General features: G+C 38.2%; 1 pseudogene; it reads left to right on the forward strand.

Annotated features, from left to right (window-relative positions):
* Positions 1–1,416: 1,416 nt before the first annotated feature.
* On the forward strand, positions 1,417–10,272 carry LOC147347008 (butyrophilin subfamily 1 member A1-like; annotated as a pseudogene).
* Positions 10,273–16,358: the final 6,086 nt, after the last annotated feature.

The raw sequence follows: 16,358 nt of genomic DNA on the forward strand, positions 1-16,358 counted from the left end.
CACAGATATACACAAAAAGGCAATGTGTAATCTACATTTTACAGTATGTTTTATTTATGTGTCATGTATAAATGTGAGAATTGGACCATAAAGAAAGCCCAGTGCCCAGAGAATTGATGTTTTCAAATTGTGGTTTTGAAGAAGACTCTTGAGAGTTCTTTGGGCTGCAAGGAGATCAAACTAGTCAACCCTAAAGGAAATCAACTGTAAATATTCATTGGGAAGACTGATGCTGAAGCTGAAGCTCCAATACTTTGCCCACCTGATGCAAAGAGCCAACTCACTGGAAAAGATCTTGATGCTGGGAAAGATTGAAGGCAGAAGGAGAAGAAGGTGACAGAGGATGAGAGGGTTGAAAAGCATCAGCAAGTCAATGGGCATGAATTTGAGCAAACTCCGGGAGATAGTGAAGGACATAGGAGCCTGGTGTGCTGCAGTCCATGGGGTCACAAAGAGTCAGACACCACTTAGTGACTGAACAATAGCATACTTTTTAATCTTTGAGCAGAGCTTTTTGCTACACGGGAGAGAAAAATAAGACATTGTTTTAAAGAAAATAGGTGAATGAATAAATGGAAATATTGTAGGTTAGGTTATCCTGCTAAAAATAATTCATATTACTTAGAAACAGGGAGACAAGTATAAAATATAAACAGAGACTTGAAAGGAAAAGCTAAAGGAAGTAACAGTTTTGGGCAAAATGTGAAATGTTTAAGCACCATGGAGACCTTATAAAGCTGCACCAGTGTGCACTGCACACCTTGATATCAATCCTATAGACTAGAAATCAGCATGTTTATTCTGCAAAGGGCAATAAAGTAAATATCTTAGGTTTTGGAGGTCACACAAAGTCTGTGTCATGTATTTCACACACCCCCCCCATATCCCTTTTAAAATATGAAAAATCTTCTTGGTTGTGAACTATACAAAAGTTTACAGTGAGTCAGAACAGATCCACAGAGCTTCCCTGGTGGCTCAGTGTCACCTGCAATGCAGGAGACACAGAAGACGCAGGTTTGATCCCTGGGCCAGGAAAATCCCCTGGAAGAAGGCATGCCAACCCACTCCAGTATTCTTGTCTGGGAAATCCCACAGACAGAGGAGCATGAGGAGTTATAGTCCATTGGGTTGCAAAAACAGCTGGATATGCCTTAGCAGATGAAAAGCAACTAGTATTAAAAAATAAATGCCACTTAGTGGTGGTTTAGAGGCTTCCCTGACCAGTCAGTAAAGAATCTGCATGCAATGCAGGAGACATGGGTTGGATCCCTGGGCCTGGAAGATGCCCTGGAGAAGGAAATGACAACTCACTCCAGTATTCTTGCCTGGAGAATGCCTTGGACAGAGGAGCCTGGTGGGCTATAGGCCTTGGAGTTGCAAAGAGTCAGCCATGACTAAAACATCTGAGCATGCACCATGCAGAACAGGTCCACAGATGGTGATTTTCAAAACCCTTCTATGGACTTTGACATCTGGATTGCAACACAGTGACCCTTTAACATTAACATCAAGGTTTAGATTAGGTGAATTCATAAGTCTATTTTTTTTTTCTTAAAAGCTGAGTGGCATTTATACTCTTATCAAACCTCAACCTTTTCAGGAAATGAAAACCTAAATCTCTGAGATTATTACATACTTAAGCAAGTCTCAAAGTGAGGAATAAAATATTGCCAGCATATCATTAAACAAAGGCTATCACAGTCATCATCTACTGCAGAACGGGTTAGCTGGTCAGCCCTGAGGGAACTAAGGAAACAAAGAGTTCAGTTCATCTCATCCCCTTCTCCTCCTGCCTTCATTCTTTCCCAGCATCAGGACCTTTTCCAATGAGTCAGCTCTTGGCATCAAGTAGTCAAAGTATTGGAGTTTCAGCTCCAGCATCAGTCCTTCCAATGAATATTCAGGACTGATTTCCTTTAGGATGGACTGGTTGGATCTCCTTGCAGTCCAAGAGACTCTCAAGAGTCTTCTCCAACACCACAATTCAAAAGCACCAATTCTTCAATGCTCAGCTTTCTTTATAGTCCAATTCTCACAACTGTACATGACCACTGGAAAAACCATAGCTTTGACTAGATGGTCCTTTGTTGGGAAAGTAACGTTTCTGCTTTCCAATATGTTATCTAAGCTGGTCATAACTTTTCTTCCAATGAGCAAGTGTCTTTTAATCTCATGGCTATTGTCACCATCTGCAGTGATTTTGGAGCCCCCTCAAAATAAAGTTTGTCACTGTTTCCATTGTTTCCCCGTCTATTTGCCATGAAGAGATAGGACCCGATGTCATGATCTTAGTTTTCTGAATATTGAGTTTTAAGCCAACTTTTTCACTGTCCTCTTTCACTTTCATCAAGAGGCTCTTTAGTCCTTCTTTGCTTTCTGCCATAAGGGTCGTGTTATTTGCATATATGAAGTTATTGATATTTCTCCTGGCTGTCTTGATTCCAGTTTGTGCTTCATCCAATCCAGCATTTCTCATGATATATTCTGCATATAAGTTAAACAAGCAGAGTGACAATATATAGCCTTGACTTACTCCTGTCACCAGGAGTACAAAGAGTACCTGCCCGCCTAGCATCCATCAGACTGTAGCCACTCACTACAGTGAGCCCTGAGGGAACTTAGGGTGAGCTAACACAGGATACTGGCCCCAAATAGCTGAGGTGCATATCAAAGAAATGGTTTCAGTGAGCCCAGACTCTTGCTTCTTCACATACAAAAAAAAAAAAAAAAAGTGCTAAATTCTTTAACTTGAGATGTCTAGTTTTCTTTTATTAAGAGTAGTCTTTTGTTCCTGCTACCTGTCCTTTGTTGTAAAACTCCTAAATATCTTAGCTCCCCCCTCACTTTCTTGGAGCAGTTCTCTCAAAGTTACTTGAGGTGCTGCCTCTCCAGTCTTGAAGTCCTCAGTATATCTGTCAAAAATGTAAAACTCTCACCGTTTCCAGATGATATGATCCTCTACATCAGTTCAGTTCAGTTCAGTCGCTCAGTCGTGTCTGACTCTTGGCGACCCCATGAATCACAGCACGCCAGGCCTCCCTGTCCATCACCAACTCCCAGAGTTTACCCAAATTCATGTCCATCGAGTTGGTGATGCCATCCAGCCATCTCATCCTTTGTCATCCCCTTCTCCTCCTGCCCCCAGTCCTTCCCAGCGTTAGGGTCTTTTCCAGTGAGTCAAATCTTCACATGAGGTGGCCAAAGTTTTAGAGTTTCAGCTTCAGCATCAGTCCTTCCAATGAACACCCAGGACTGATCTCCTTTAGGATGGACTGGTTGAATCTCTTGCTATTGTTATTCTGAAATAAGCAACTGTGGGGAATTCAGCAAGTAATGTATCTTTGCTTTAAGTTCACTTTACTCCTCTGCTGCTGCTGCTGCTAAGTCGCTTCAGTCGTGTCTGACTCTGTGTGACCCCATAGACGGCAGCCCACCAGGCTCCCCCATCCCTGGGATTCTCCAGGCAAGAATACTGGAGTAGGTTGCCATTTCCTTCTCCAATGCATGGAAGTTACTCCTCTGCATATGTGTAATTACTTATCTGGAGCACTTCTGGTGACCAAATGTAATGCTACTTCTAAAACAAGTATCATAGAGTCTAGTATGGGGAAAGTACTTCAGTAAAAGTCAATTGTCATAATGGTGGTGATGATGGTGATGATAACAGTAATGTTACCATATCATTAAAAGGATTTTGGGAAATCATTTTGTGGGATTTTAAGTTCAGTCATGATAAATTAAAATTTCTTTTTCTACTTCATCATTTGGTAAAGAGCAATGTGACCCCTGTATATTTTACAGAACAACACGTACAAAATAAATATAAGTTTCTTCACTCTAAAGTGGGTAATCTATTATATATAAAACAGGTGAAGAGATTTTGGAAGGCTTTTGTGTTTGTTTCCATTTCTTAGTGATTTTTACATTACTTCTTACTTTTCAGATCAACTTAGGAAAGAACATGGTAAACTTTAATGATTACTTACAAAACATGATCTTTCTGTTAAATGTTTCATAAGAATTCTTATGTTACTTTTTTTTTTTTCAGATCAACCTAGGAAAGAAGATGGTAAACTTTAATGACTCTTTATAAAATATAATCTTATTAGCTGTTTCTTAAAAATTTTATATAATTATTTTTATTTTTTCAGATCAACTTAGGAAAGAAAATGGTAAACTTCAATGACTCTTTACAAAATATGATCTACCTATTAGCTCTTTCATAGGAATTCTTTTTTTAATTAATAAATTTATTTTAATTGGAGGCAAATTACTTTACAATATTGTGGTGATTTATATATTACTTTTTATTTTTTCAGATCAACTCAGGAGAGAAAATGGTAAACTTTAATGACAATTTATAATATATGATCTTTCTATAGTGATTTTTCTTGCATCTTCTCTTTTTCAATCCTCCTACTTCCTATGTATAATTTTCTCTTTTGTGAATTTTATTCATTCTTACTATATTACAAACTTCTATTATCTGTTTCTGTTTGTTCTGCTTTCATCAGCTAACTCACTTTTCCTATTCCCTCTTCTCTTTATCTGATGTATTGTTATATTTTGATTGTCCCCATGATGCTAACAGTAACTCCTTCTCATGACTCTGAAATGAATGAAATTCTAATGAGAATATATTTGAAAAAGTTCTCTTCGTGCTTTCTATGCCCTTGATCTGATTCTAAGGAAAATTAAAAACCTCTTCTATGCAGGACCCTGTTGAAAAAGTACAATAAATTCTTCCTTGCAGAGAGTGCCACTGTTCTCTATCTTGTGATCGAAGACTCAGCAGGCTGGACCAGGAGTGGAGGTTTATGGGGACACAAAAGGGATAGGGATAGGGAGACTTAGGGATACAGCATCTTCACTTCACATTTAAACAGAGCTGATTTCAAATTATTGATCTGTCCATTAACCCACAGAAATTTCTTCATGCTACTGACCCCTTTGATTCTCAGATTTTTCTTTTGTGATCAGCGGAGCACTATTTCACAATTAGTTTTCTGGTATTAATTAATTACATAAAACAAATAGCAAATATTTGTCATTGTAAACATTGAATAAATTGTAGTTTCCATTGCACAGATGATTTATAGCATGACAGCATTGCATGTGATGATTATCATGACCAAAAGAATACCTTCATGGAGGAGATGGATAATTTCTGCCTTGAATTTTAACTGTAAACTTATTTATCTATATTAACATGTAATATGTTTTCTTATTTTCTTTCTTTTTTGAAACAAGTGTTGGAGAAAACTGAGGGTTTTTTAAAACCTTAATGAGCTAATTTAAGTCATCGTATGTCATCCTTCCAAGCAAGTTTAGGTGTTTGTTTCACTGTAACATTAAAATGCATTTTTCACTCTTGTTTTTCAGGAAAATTGCAAAATGAAGTTGGTAATTGTATTCTCGTAGTCAAATATTTGCAAGACTGTCCTCTGCTGGAGGACAATCTAAAACCCCTTGCTTTCCTTTATTCTTTCCCCTTAACTCCTTATTTCGTGTATCTTTTGCATTCCCCTACTGCCTCTACATATTGCAGCTATCATTCTAGGAATAATATATCTGCTTGCCTTGATTTAACACTTAAAATCATGTGATTCAATGCTTTATTCATAAAAAACAATTTCAAAAGAGAGCAATGGCTTGACTAATAATAGTAATAATTAAGATAAACCCCTCAGTAAAAAGGATATCTTTTTTTCTTTGTCTTCATCTCTTTGAGAGTCCCTGTCTTATGTGTACATCTCCTTTCAGATGAGAGGAAAGCTCAATTTCAGAATGGTAAGTAACTCAGAAGTTTGTTCACTGGATAGAATTCCACAGATAATAAAATACCTAACCCTTCTCTAAACTTCCTTCCCAAAAGAGTCAGGTACAAGAGCATGTACCCTTGTACGTGCCGACCGTAGAAGCATGAATGGAAGAGAGTCTGTAAAAATGAATTTACTCATTTTCTTTCTTAATTGATGGTATCTTTTCCTTGAGATGAAAAAAAAAAAGATGTAATTTTTGATGGATATTTCTCAAGCTTTCCTTCCTTTCTCTTATCCCCTTACTACTTTTCTTTACTGTTTGCGTCTTTGTCTCACTCTTTTCAGTTCTTTATCCTTTCACCTCTGTTCTTCCTGTTTCTCCTTCCTTCTACCTCCCCTCAATCCTTCCAGTTTGTCTATTATTCTTTCTTTCCATCTTCATTTCCTAAATCATCTACCTGTCTTTCCATCACTTCTTTATTTTCTATGTTCCTTTTCTCTTTTCTTCCTTCTCTTGCTTCTAGCTTGATTTTCCTTCTAACTTTATATATTTTTCCCACTCACATACACAGACCCAACCATTCTAAAGTTAAAGGCATGGTCACAGTATTGTGAGGAAGCGAAGGGACGGAGAGGTAAATAAGTCACTGAATACTTAGAGAATGCCAGTGATGAGAGAGGAAAAGCTATGAGAAGGACCAGGAAAGGGGAATAATAGTATCTCATTTTGCTCACTTTCAGGCTGGCAGAAGACATCATTGTATCCTAGTAAGTACATGGCCCTGAAGAAGATGATTCTAAGATATAGAATTAAGCTCCTAAAGTCTATGCAATATTGTACTACTAACAGAAAAAAAATACAGAAAATAACTTCTTGTCCTTAGCAAACATAACAAGAACAATAATTTTTAAAGTATTTTTTCTTTTCATCTTTTTCACATATGCGTCTTACAAGTTGATTAAAGCAGAAATTAAAAAATGAAAGTAAACTATAATTTTCTCTTTTGTGGTTTTTATTATTCTCACTACATTACATCTTCAGTTATCCTTGTATAACAAGATTATTCAAATTTTTCTCTAATTTTTCCTACTGAAAATTTTATATTTTTAGCTATTACCATTAGGTCTATAACACATTCTGAGTTAGTTGTTTTGCATGGGTAGAGAGAAAGATCAAAACACATTTTTTTTTTTTTTTTATGTGGATATCCAACTGTGCTAGCACTAACTCTTGAAAATAGCATACTTTTCCTCATTGAGTTGCCTTGGTAACTTTTGAAAAGACATCACTTGATCATAAATTGACTTCTAGACTCAAAATTCTGTTCTGTTGCCCTAATTTATTCTTTTCCTTTTAGTCCATTTGGGGAGAAGCTTAGGTTACTGGTTTAAAAGAATACTTTTTTCTGCTTCAAACATTTAAAGATCTACATTTCCCTCTAGGCAATACTTTTAGCTGCATTCAATAGTTTGGTAGGTAGTGATTTCATTTTTATTCAATTCCAAGTATTTTCAAAATTTTCTTTTTGATTCACAGATTATTTATAAATATATTGATTAATACCCAGATGTTCTGTATATCTAAAATTTGCTTCTTCTTTTTTATTACTATTTAATTTTATTTTAAAAATAGATCATCCTTTTATTGCCATTCTTCAATTAACAATTTTAAATATTTTTTCATGAATGACTGGTTCTCAGTATAAAGTGATCATTTTTCACAATTTCTCCAGTCTCAGTTGTTGCCTTGGGGAAGAAGATTTGTTTAAGTTATTTACTCAGCCCTTCCATAAATATTCATGTTGATTTCAACAACATTTTTCTCCTAAGTAAGTAGGTTTCTCATACATTTTCTTTCAGTTAGTTTCATGTGTCAATCATTGTATGAAAAATACAACTATAGGCTTATTTGCCAATCTCATTTTTTTTCTAAGGTCCCCCGTTATGGTTGCTCACTTGAAGATCCCTGGTAAAGCTGTAAAAAGTCCATCATCTTGATTTCTGCTCACTCTTAATTTTCCTAAAACACTCTACTCCATAAATAAATTGCACTATTCACTTTTGCTGAGTGCACTTTTAATTTCATCTATTTTAGGTGGCCTACAAAAATGATGGCCATAATTGTTCTGTACAGGTCAAGCCTGTAAATATTGTAAGGTTTGTGGGTTACATGGTCTCTGTCACAATTACTCAACTGTGCCCTTTTAGCAAAAAGCAGCCACAGACAATACATAATTAGTATGGTTGTGTTGAGAAGGAAATGGCAACCCAGTCCAGTATTCTTGCCTGGAGAATCCCATGAATAAAGGAGCCTGGTGGGCTGTAGTCCATGGGAACGAAAGAGTCAGACACAACTCAGGAACTAAACACACACATGCACACACAGTTGTGTTACAATAAAACTGTATTTAAACAAACATGGGGCGGGCCAGATTTGGCTCCCAGGCCATACATAGTTTGTTCACTCTTGGCTAGATAGTCACCTTTTAACTTTGAAAATTTACCCATTTTGGAAGCTTTTCATTTATTTTGATTTATGAGTGAAAAAAGGTGAATAATTATTTTTAAATGAATAGTTTTTTTTTTTTTTTTAAATAGGATGTCAATAACAGACCCAGTGAATACCCTCTTCAAATTAGCTCTTTTAGTCCTGTGTAGTGCATAAAGGTATGTTTCCTAAATAATCTTAGGAAACTGTCTTAGCAACTGTTTTGTCTCCTCTTATCATGGATATCTTGGGCTTCCCAGGTGGCGCTGGTGGTAAAGGACCCACTTGTCAATGCAGGAGACATAAGAAACATGGGTTCAATCCCTGGGTTGGGAAGATCTGGAGGAGGACATGGAAACCCACTCCAGTGTTCTTACTTGGCGAATCCCATGAACAGAGGAGTCTGGTGGGCTACAATCCATAGAGTTGCAAAGAGCTGGACATGACTGAAGCAACTTAACACACACACATATCATGCATGTCTCTATATGCAGCCAGTTTCACGGTTTTTTGTGAATCCTATTACCTAAGCGTTAAACCAAGACCACACATTTTTTAAGTGTTGCTTATAGTATTTTGCTTTCACTTTACAATAGCACTTTCTGCAACAAGCAGTATAATTAGCTTTGATTTTTTTTTTTTAAAGCAATTCCTATTATCTCCACAGTTTCACCACACTCATATAAATTATATCATCTTGGTCAGTGGTTCTCCAGGCAACTCTCTTAAAAACAGTAACTCTGATGACTAGTTTTTTGTTTTTTTTTTTCCCCAGTCTTCTCCACTTTTAGGGCCTTAAAGTTCTGGGATTTGGTGGGAAAGTATACAGTGAGAATGAAAATAAAACAAACAAAAAAATCACATGAACTATTTTATTGTCAAATCTAGAAATGATATGGTCCCTTGCTGAGCACATTTTATTGCCTACAGTTCACTCACATAGTCTCAACTAAATTCAATGAAGGTGGTGACAGGCAAGCATATAATTTAGCTATTTGTTTAAGAAGAGGGTAACTGTTTGTTGGGAATGCCTATAGTCTGCACTATATAAAGAATAATTTAGAGGAATTCATTCTTATAAGAATATTTAATAAGAAAAGCAGTGAAAGCTTTAGTTCAAGCATAAGTTATGGAATACTTTTGGATCCTTAGCAAAAGAAGCATTAGAAAGAAGAAATTACCTCTTGTTTAAGGAAATGCAGGTACTAGGTCTGATAATGACTATTATTTTCTTTTTAGACTGGAGGAAAGAATTTTTCCAGGCTGGTGAGTTATTCCCTGATGGCAGAAGAGAGACTACTCTTTAATCTCTCAGGATCAGTCTGAGGATTCTTTGGAAGAGGGCAGATGAACGAGTCCATGTGGGAATATATGAGTGTCCCACAAGCTCAAAAATATCTCAGGCTAATAATAGCAGTATGTCTGCTTCCTGATCCCTCTTTTTCAGATATTAAAATGGCTATTGTCTTTGCAGTGGATATTACTCTGGATCCAGCCATCGCCCATCCTTCCCTCTTCTTGTCGGAAGGGAACAGACGTGTAACCTGGGGAGAGAAGTCTTAAGATCTACCTGAGGATCCACAGAGATTTTGTTCTCTTCCTTGTGTGCTGAGTCATCAGGTCATCACCTCAAGGAGGTGATACTGGGAAGTAGAGGTCAAGAACCATGGCGCATGGGACCTGGGGATTTGTAGGCCTCACGTAATGAGAAAGGGCAGGGTTTGTATCAAACCTGAGGATGATTTCTGGGCCCTCAGGTTCTATAAGCAGGAGTACTGGGCACTCACCTCTCCAGAAACAAAACTCACGGTAAAGGTGCACCTGGCCAGAGTATGTATTTTCCTAGAATATGAGGAGGAAAGCATTTCATTTTATAACATGAGAGATAAATCTCACATTCACACCTTGTCTCAAGGTGCCTTTGTTGGGCCCTTAAAGCCTTTTTTCAGGCTTTGGCCCAGTGAGTCAGAGCATTAGACTATCTGTCCAGTGCCTGGAGCAGCCCAGAATCCCCTGTACTAAGCTGTAAGCTGCAGGTCAGTGTGGCTTGAAGCATTTGATCATGACGTGAATTTTCCTAGGCCAGAAGCAAATTATTTTTCCTTATCCATTTTTATGGTTCTCCTTATCCTTTTATTTTCTTCATAAACAGCTTCCCCAAAGCATGGTGCAGGGTAGAAAACTATGTGTTGCTTGTGGTATGTGTAATGAAAAAAAGAGATCATAAAATATAATCATATCATCATTCTAAATGTATACAAAGCACTAGTGTATGTGATTGTCCATAGAGTGTTGCAATGTCTTTAAGATTACAAATTTAAAATGTCAAAGGTGAAAATAAGGGGAGAATAACTTTTCGCTTTGTATTCTTTTGCATCTTTGGGTTTTGTACTACATTTATAAAGTGAAATGCAGAAAAATAAAATTAAGACATTCAAATAAAAAATAATTGAGTTGTTTTCAGTTGTTCAACTTAGTGGCATTCAGAGGGAAACAGATGTGTTCAAGCATATTCTTCAGCTTCCTCTGTGTGAGCATCTATATTCCATCCTTACACTTTTTACCCTCCCATTCACTCTGAGGTATTGGTTCGTTTCTGCCTTTTCTTGCTACTATGTATAGCTTGGGAAGACAGTTTCTTAATGTACATGGAGTATGAATTATTTTTTAGAACAATCTTGTGGGTTTTAGTACTTATACAGACTCATGTAGCCACTACTACATTCAGGATAAAAGATAGTTCCATTACTCCAAAAAACTATTTTTTGCTAGATTTGTGTAGTCAAACCTTTCATTAATACCTAACCTGGAAACAATTGATCAGATCAGTGCTTCTGTATGTTTTGTATTTTACCAGAAGTTCATATAAATAGAATCATTATATTATATTTTGTGTTTGAGATTGGCTCCTTTCTCCTGGAATAAGGCTTTTGATATTTAACCATGGTATTAGAAGTATTAATACTTGATTCCTAATTTTTGATCATTTAATCTCTAAAGAATGTTATGCTGTTTACAATTGGGGTGACTATAAATTAATGTGGTGTCCTGCCCCAAGGCCACAGAAGCAGAGCCCAGCACCAAGGTCATCTCGGAAGCTGACTGAGCCCCATTATAATCGTTGTCAAAACCCCCAGTAGGTGAACATCACCAGTAGGCTTCCTGACCACATATTAGGCAAAAATATACCCACCCTATATCACCCTAATGCCAATTTTGCAGCAGAAATTTTGCCTTGAAGCTATATAAATTGGCTACTAACCCACAAAAAGTGTTGACTTTCCACCGAGAGTACAACCTGAGGCATGGCAGTGCCCACATTATCTCTGCTGTTTGTTCTTAATAAGCTCCCTCCTTTCTACAATATTCTGTGCCTAGAAATTCTTTGCAAACCCATGGTTCAGACTGCTGCAACAATTAAGATGCTATAAACATTAATGTAAACATTTGCTTGTCAATGTCAGTTTCCAATTTTCTATGGTAAATATATAAGAATGAAATGACTGGGTCATGTGATTAGAGCAGTTACAACTTAATAAGAAACTGCCAAACTCTTTCTAGAGTGGCGGTACCATTCTGCATTCCTACTAGAAATGATTGAGAATTCCAAGTGCCCCACATCCTTACCAGCACCTGGTATTGTTAGTTTTGATTTCTTGTTTCACTTTCTATTTATTATTGATACTTAATTCTCTCAATTATAATAAGTATGGGATGGTATTTCATTGTGTTATGGGATAGTATTTCATTGTGTTATTATTTGAATCCATCTAATAATAATAATCTTGTGCTTTGTTACTCTTTGTGTGCTTTCTGGGCATCTTTAGTCCATTTTACAAACATTATAATAGATTTTAAGAGCAACCTTAGGTTTACAGAGGAGTTTTGCAGAAAATACAGAAAATTTACCTATATCCCTTATTCCCTAACACTCTTCCACCTAGTAATAGCTTGCATTGGTATGGTACATCCATTATAATTGATGAACCAACATCAACTGGGTTCCACCCTCCACCTATCCATTCCTATTCCCCTCCTAAATCCATGGCAACTACTGATCTTTTGACTGTCTCTATAGTTTTTCCTTTTTCTGCATGTCATATAGTAGAAATCAAATAGTATTGTAGCTTTTTCAGACTGACTTATTTCGCTAAGAGAAATGCATTTGAGTTAACTCCATGCCTTTTTGTGACTTGATAGGCAATGGCACCCCACTCCAGTACTTTTGCCTAGAAAATCCCATGGATGGAGGAGCCTGGTAGGCTGCAGTCCATGGGGTTGCTAAGAGTCGGACACGACTGAGCGACTTCACTTTCACGCATTGGAGAAGGAAATGGCAACCCACTCCACTGTTCTTTCCTGGAGAATCCCAGGGACGGGATGCCGGGTTGGCTGCCATCTATGGGGTCACAAAGAGTCAGACATAACTGAAGCGCCGCCGCCGCCGCCACAGCAGCAGCAGTGCATGGCTTCTAATTGATGAATAACGTTCCTCGTGGCTCAGATGGTAAAGAATCTGCTTGTAATGCAGGAGTCTCCAGTTCAATAACTGGGCTGGGAAGAACCCCTGGAGAAAGGAATGACTACCCACTCTAGTATTCTTGCCTGAAGAATTCCCTGGACAGAGGAGCCTGGCAGGGTATAATCCATGGGTCACAAGGAGTCAGACACCACTGAGTGACTATCACTTTCACATTCTATCATAAGTGTGTTTCACAGTTTGTTTATCCATTCTCTTAGTGAAGGATATATTGGTTTATTTCAAAGAATTTTTAAAGCCATAATAATCGTATTAGAAATGTTTTGAAATATCTAAAGTCAAGTTATTTGGCAGTGGCTTTCGCAGTGCTGGATGTGGAGCCAGCAACTAGGAACTTTGAGTTACCTAGAGAAGACCAAAACAGTACCTCACTTTCTAAAGAGGGAAGCTATCAGCTTGATTTTCTAGCTTGAACATGTATGGGTTCCATGTCCCAGATGTAGTGGGGCACAATGAGCCCCTGAAGGCAGGTCTTGAGGGGAGGGTGATAGTGGGAATGCTGTTCTCCACAGAGGAAGCATCTTTTACAGTATCCCTACTGGTTGTTTACAGGGAGCCATTGAGGTGCAGACTTCTCAAGGCCTCCTAACACAAACAATAATCAGGCAGTTTAGGGCTTTCAATCTCTTCTTATTATTCTCCACTGGCATTTAATCACTATTACCTTTATCAATCTATACATATATATACACACACATATACATAAATATAGATAGATATTTTGATATTAGTTTTCCTCTCAGATTTTCTTCCAATATTCTTTGATATATTATATTTTCAGTGCTAATATTTCAAAATTTTATATGGCAAAACTGATCCCCTATTTGAATATGTGTTTAACCTCCCTGGAATTTATGTGAATCTGTGTAGAGGAAGATGGAAAAAGCATTAGGATTTGAAAATGGTCTACACAGGGATTACCTGAAGGAAAGTCAGGCAAAGGAGAACAAAGCTACCTCCAAAAGAGTAGAAGGGAATACAAATACCCAGGAAGCCAAAAAAGCAGTCCTTAAAAGAGACGAGTGAGTACTTGGAGGATTTAACATATCGATGGTCTACTACAAATACTTAACATTCATAAATCCTGACTCTTCATTTTAAAGTAGTTATAGCAGGGAAGGTTTTTGCATGTTTTTTTTTTTTAACAAAGAAGTCTATTATCTCTATTTGGTATTTAAATTGCTATTATATATTAAAATTATAAACTTTAAAAACAAATTTCTCTAAGTCTTTTTATTTCAAATTTTATATACAAAGAATGATCATGAGAGGTAGAGTTTGTCTTCTATTTCATGTGAAATTAAATCAAATTGAGCAAGGAAATTCACATTAAAATGTATTCCACTTAAAGACATAGTTAACTGGTGACTTATGTTTCTGAGTAGAATGTGGTGGGTAATACTCTTAATAAAAAAAAAGAGAGAGAGAGAGAGAATAAATGAAATGAGTAAATTAAATCATAGATTTAAACAAGTCAAAATGTTACTTGGAAGAGCCAATTTTGTCTCCATGTTGAATCTGCTTCTTTGACTTTAACCTTCCCATTGCTTTGTTCACTAAAAGGATATTGTTTACACATAATTGTTGGGAGCCGCGTTAGGCATTACTGACAAAATGGAGGCACAGCCCCAACCCCCTCTCCTCATCTCGCAGGCATGGTCCTGGGATGAAGGAGTTAGGCCTTGTGATTGTGACTTGTTCTTTACTTTCTTCAGTTGAGTTGGCTGGAAAGAATGTTAAGGTGCTTGAGAGAAGCATGAGAAAGCACAAAGCTTTCTGCAGTTGTGCCCAGAAAATAATCTATAAAATAATCATTGACATTTGTTTAAGGATATTTACAAAGAATGTCCCAGGATGAGCACGTAGGCCGCAGCTTGAGGCAATGGGAAGGATTGTTACCTGCGACCTGTTTGTGAGGGAAATATTTATGGCAAAAGAAGTTTGCTGAGTTTAGGGTTTAGGAATAATTAAGAATAGCTAGAAGCCTTTTTAGGAGATAGTGATCTTAAGGTGCTAGGGGCAAACAGGATTTAGAAAGATAAGAAATAAACTGAGGAATGTAGCATGAGTTAGAATGTAATCACAAGTTAAGTATAGGACATATAAGAAGAAGTAGATAATAGATAGTAAAGCTGATTCTGAGAGAATCCCTGAAGCAGGAACTCTGTTTGTAGGACAACAATGATTTCTGGAGACAGTAAATCTGGGTGGGGGAAGCTGAAAATATCAAATCTCTGACCTAATGCTTTTGTCAAAGTAGAAAAGAGAACCTGGGGGTTGGTCCTAAGATGGCGGAGAAATAGGATGGGGAGACCACTTTCTCCCTGAAAAATTCATCAAAAAAAACATTTAAACACTGAGTAAAATCCACAAAACAACTTCTGAATGCTGGCAGAGGACATCAGGCACCCAGAAAAGCAGCCCAGTATCTTCAAAAGGAGGTAGGAAAAATATAAAAGACAAAAAAAGAGACAAAAGAGGTAGGGACGGAGCTCCATCCTGGGAAGGGAGTCTTAAAAAGAGAGAAGTTTCCAAACACCAGGAAACACTCTCACTGCCGAGTCTGTGGCAAGCCTTGGAAGCACAGAGGGCAACATAATAGGGAGGAAACATAAGTAAATAATTAAAACCCACAGATTACGAGCCCAACGGTAACTCCCACAGTGGAGAAGCAGTGCAGACGCCTGCGCCTGTCACTAGCAAGCGGGGGCTGGGCAGGGAGGCGCGGGCTGCATTGCTTAGAGTAAGGACCGGGCCTGAATGCCTCCGAGGACAATCAGAGTGAACTAATTTGGGCTAGCCAACCAGACTGTGGGATAGCTACCACGTGAAAAGCCCTAAGACACCACCAGGCTCGCATATAGAACAAAGAGCGGAACAGAACTAGCCTGCTGCATACCATCCCTCTCCGGTGACAGGCAGCCAGAGCCGGAAGGGGGCAATCACAGCCCCAGAGAGACATTATCTACTAAACTGCGCAGCTCCAGAGAAACATTATCTACTAAACTGCAAGCAGGCTTCTTTGCTTACTAAGACTTCTTGGGTTTCTGGACAGTCATCCACCTGAGAAGGTGAGCCAGTTGTACACCTAGAAAACCAAGTGGCAGAGATGGGAGAGGCGATAAATCGCAGTGACTGTGCTCGCCAAACACCTCATCACCCAAGCTGCTCGGAGCTGGGAAGGGCACAAAACACAGGCCCAACAGAGTCTGCGCCTCTGAGGACTACCCGGGTGCTTGAACCTGAGCAGCTTAGACCTGGGAGGTGCGTGCAGCCCAGGGCCAGCCTCGGATGGATACTGGCGGAGAAACCTAGAGCCTCAGCTGTGTGGGCAGGGAGGGGGCATGTGCCATGAGCCGGCACAGGCCCAGTGTGGCTGAGACACTACGAGGACAAACCAGTGTTATTTGTTTGCAGCGTCCCTCCCTCCCCACAGCGCGACTGAACAAATGATCTTAAAAAAGTGTCCACCACTACCCCCTTGTGTCAGGGCGGAAATCAGACACTGAAAAGACCAGCAAACAAAAGTTAAAAACCGAGGGAACCGCCTTGGAAGTGACAGATGCAA

Source organism: Bos grunniens, chromosome 23 (genome assembly GCF_055505025.1).
Source record: "Bos grunniens cultivar Pamir isolate PY7600 chromosome 23, Bosgru_T2T1.0, whole genome shotgun sequence".
NCBI classification, from domain to species: domain Eukaryota; kingdom Metazoa; phylum Chordata; class Mammalia; order Artiodactyla; family Bovidae; genus Bos; species Bos grunniens.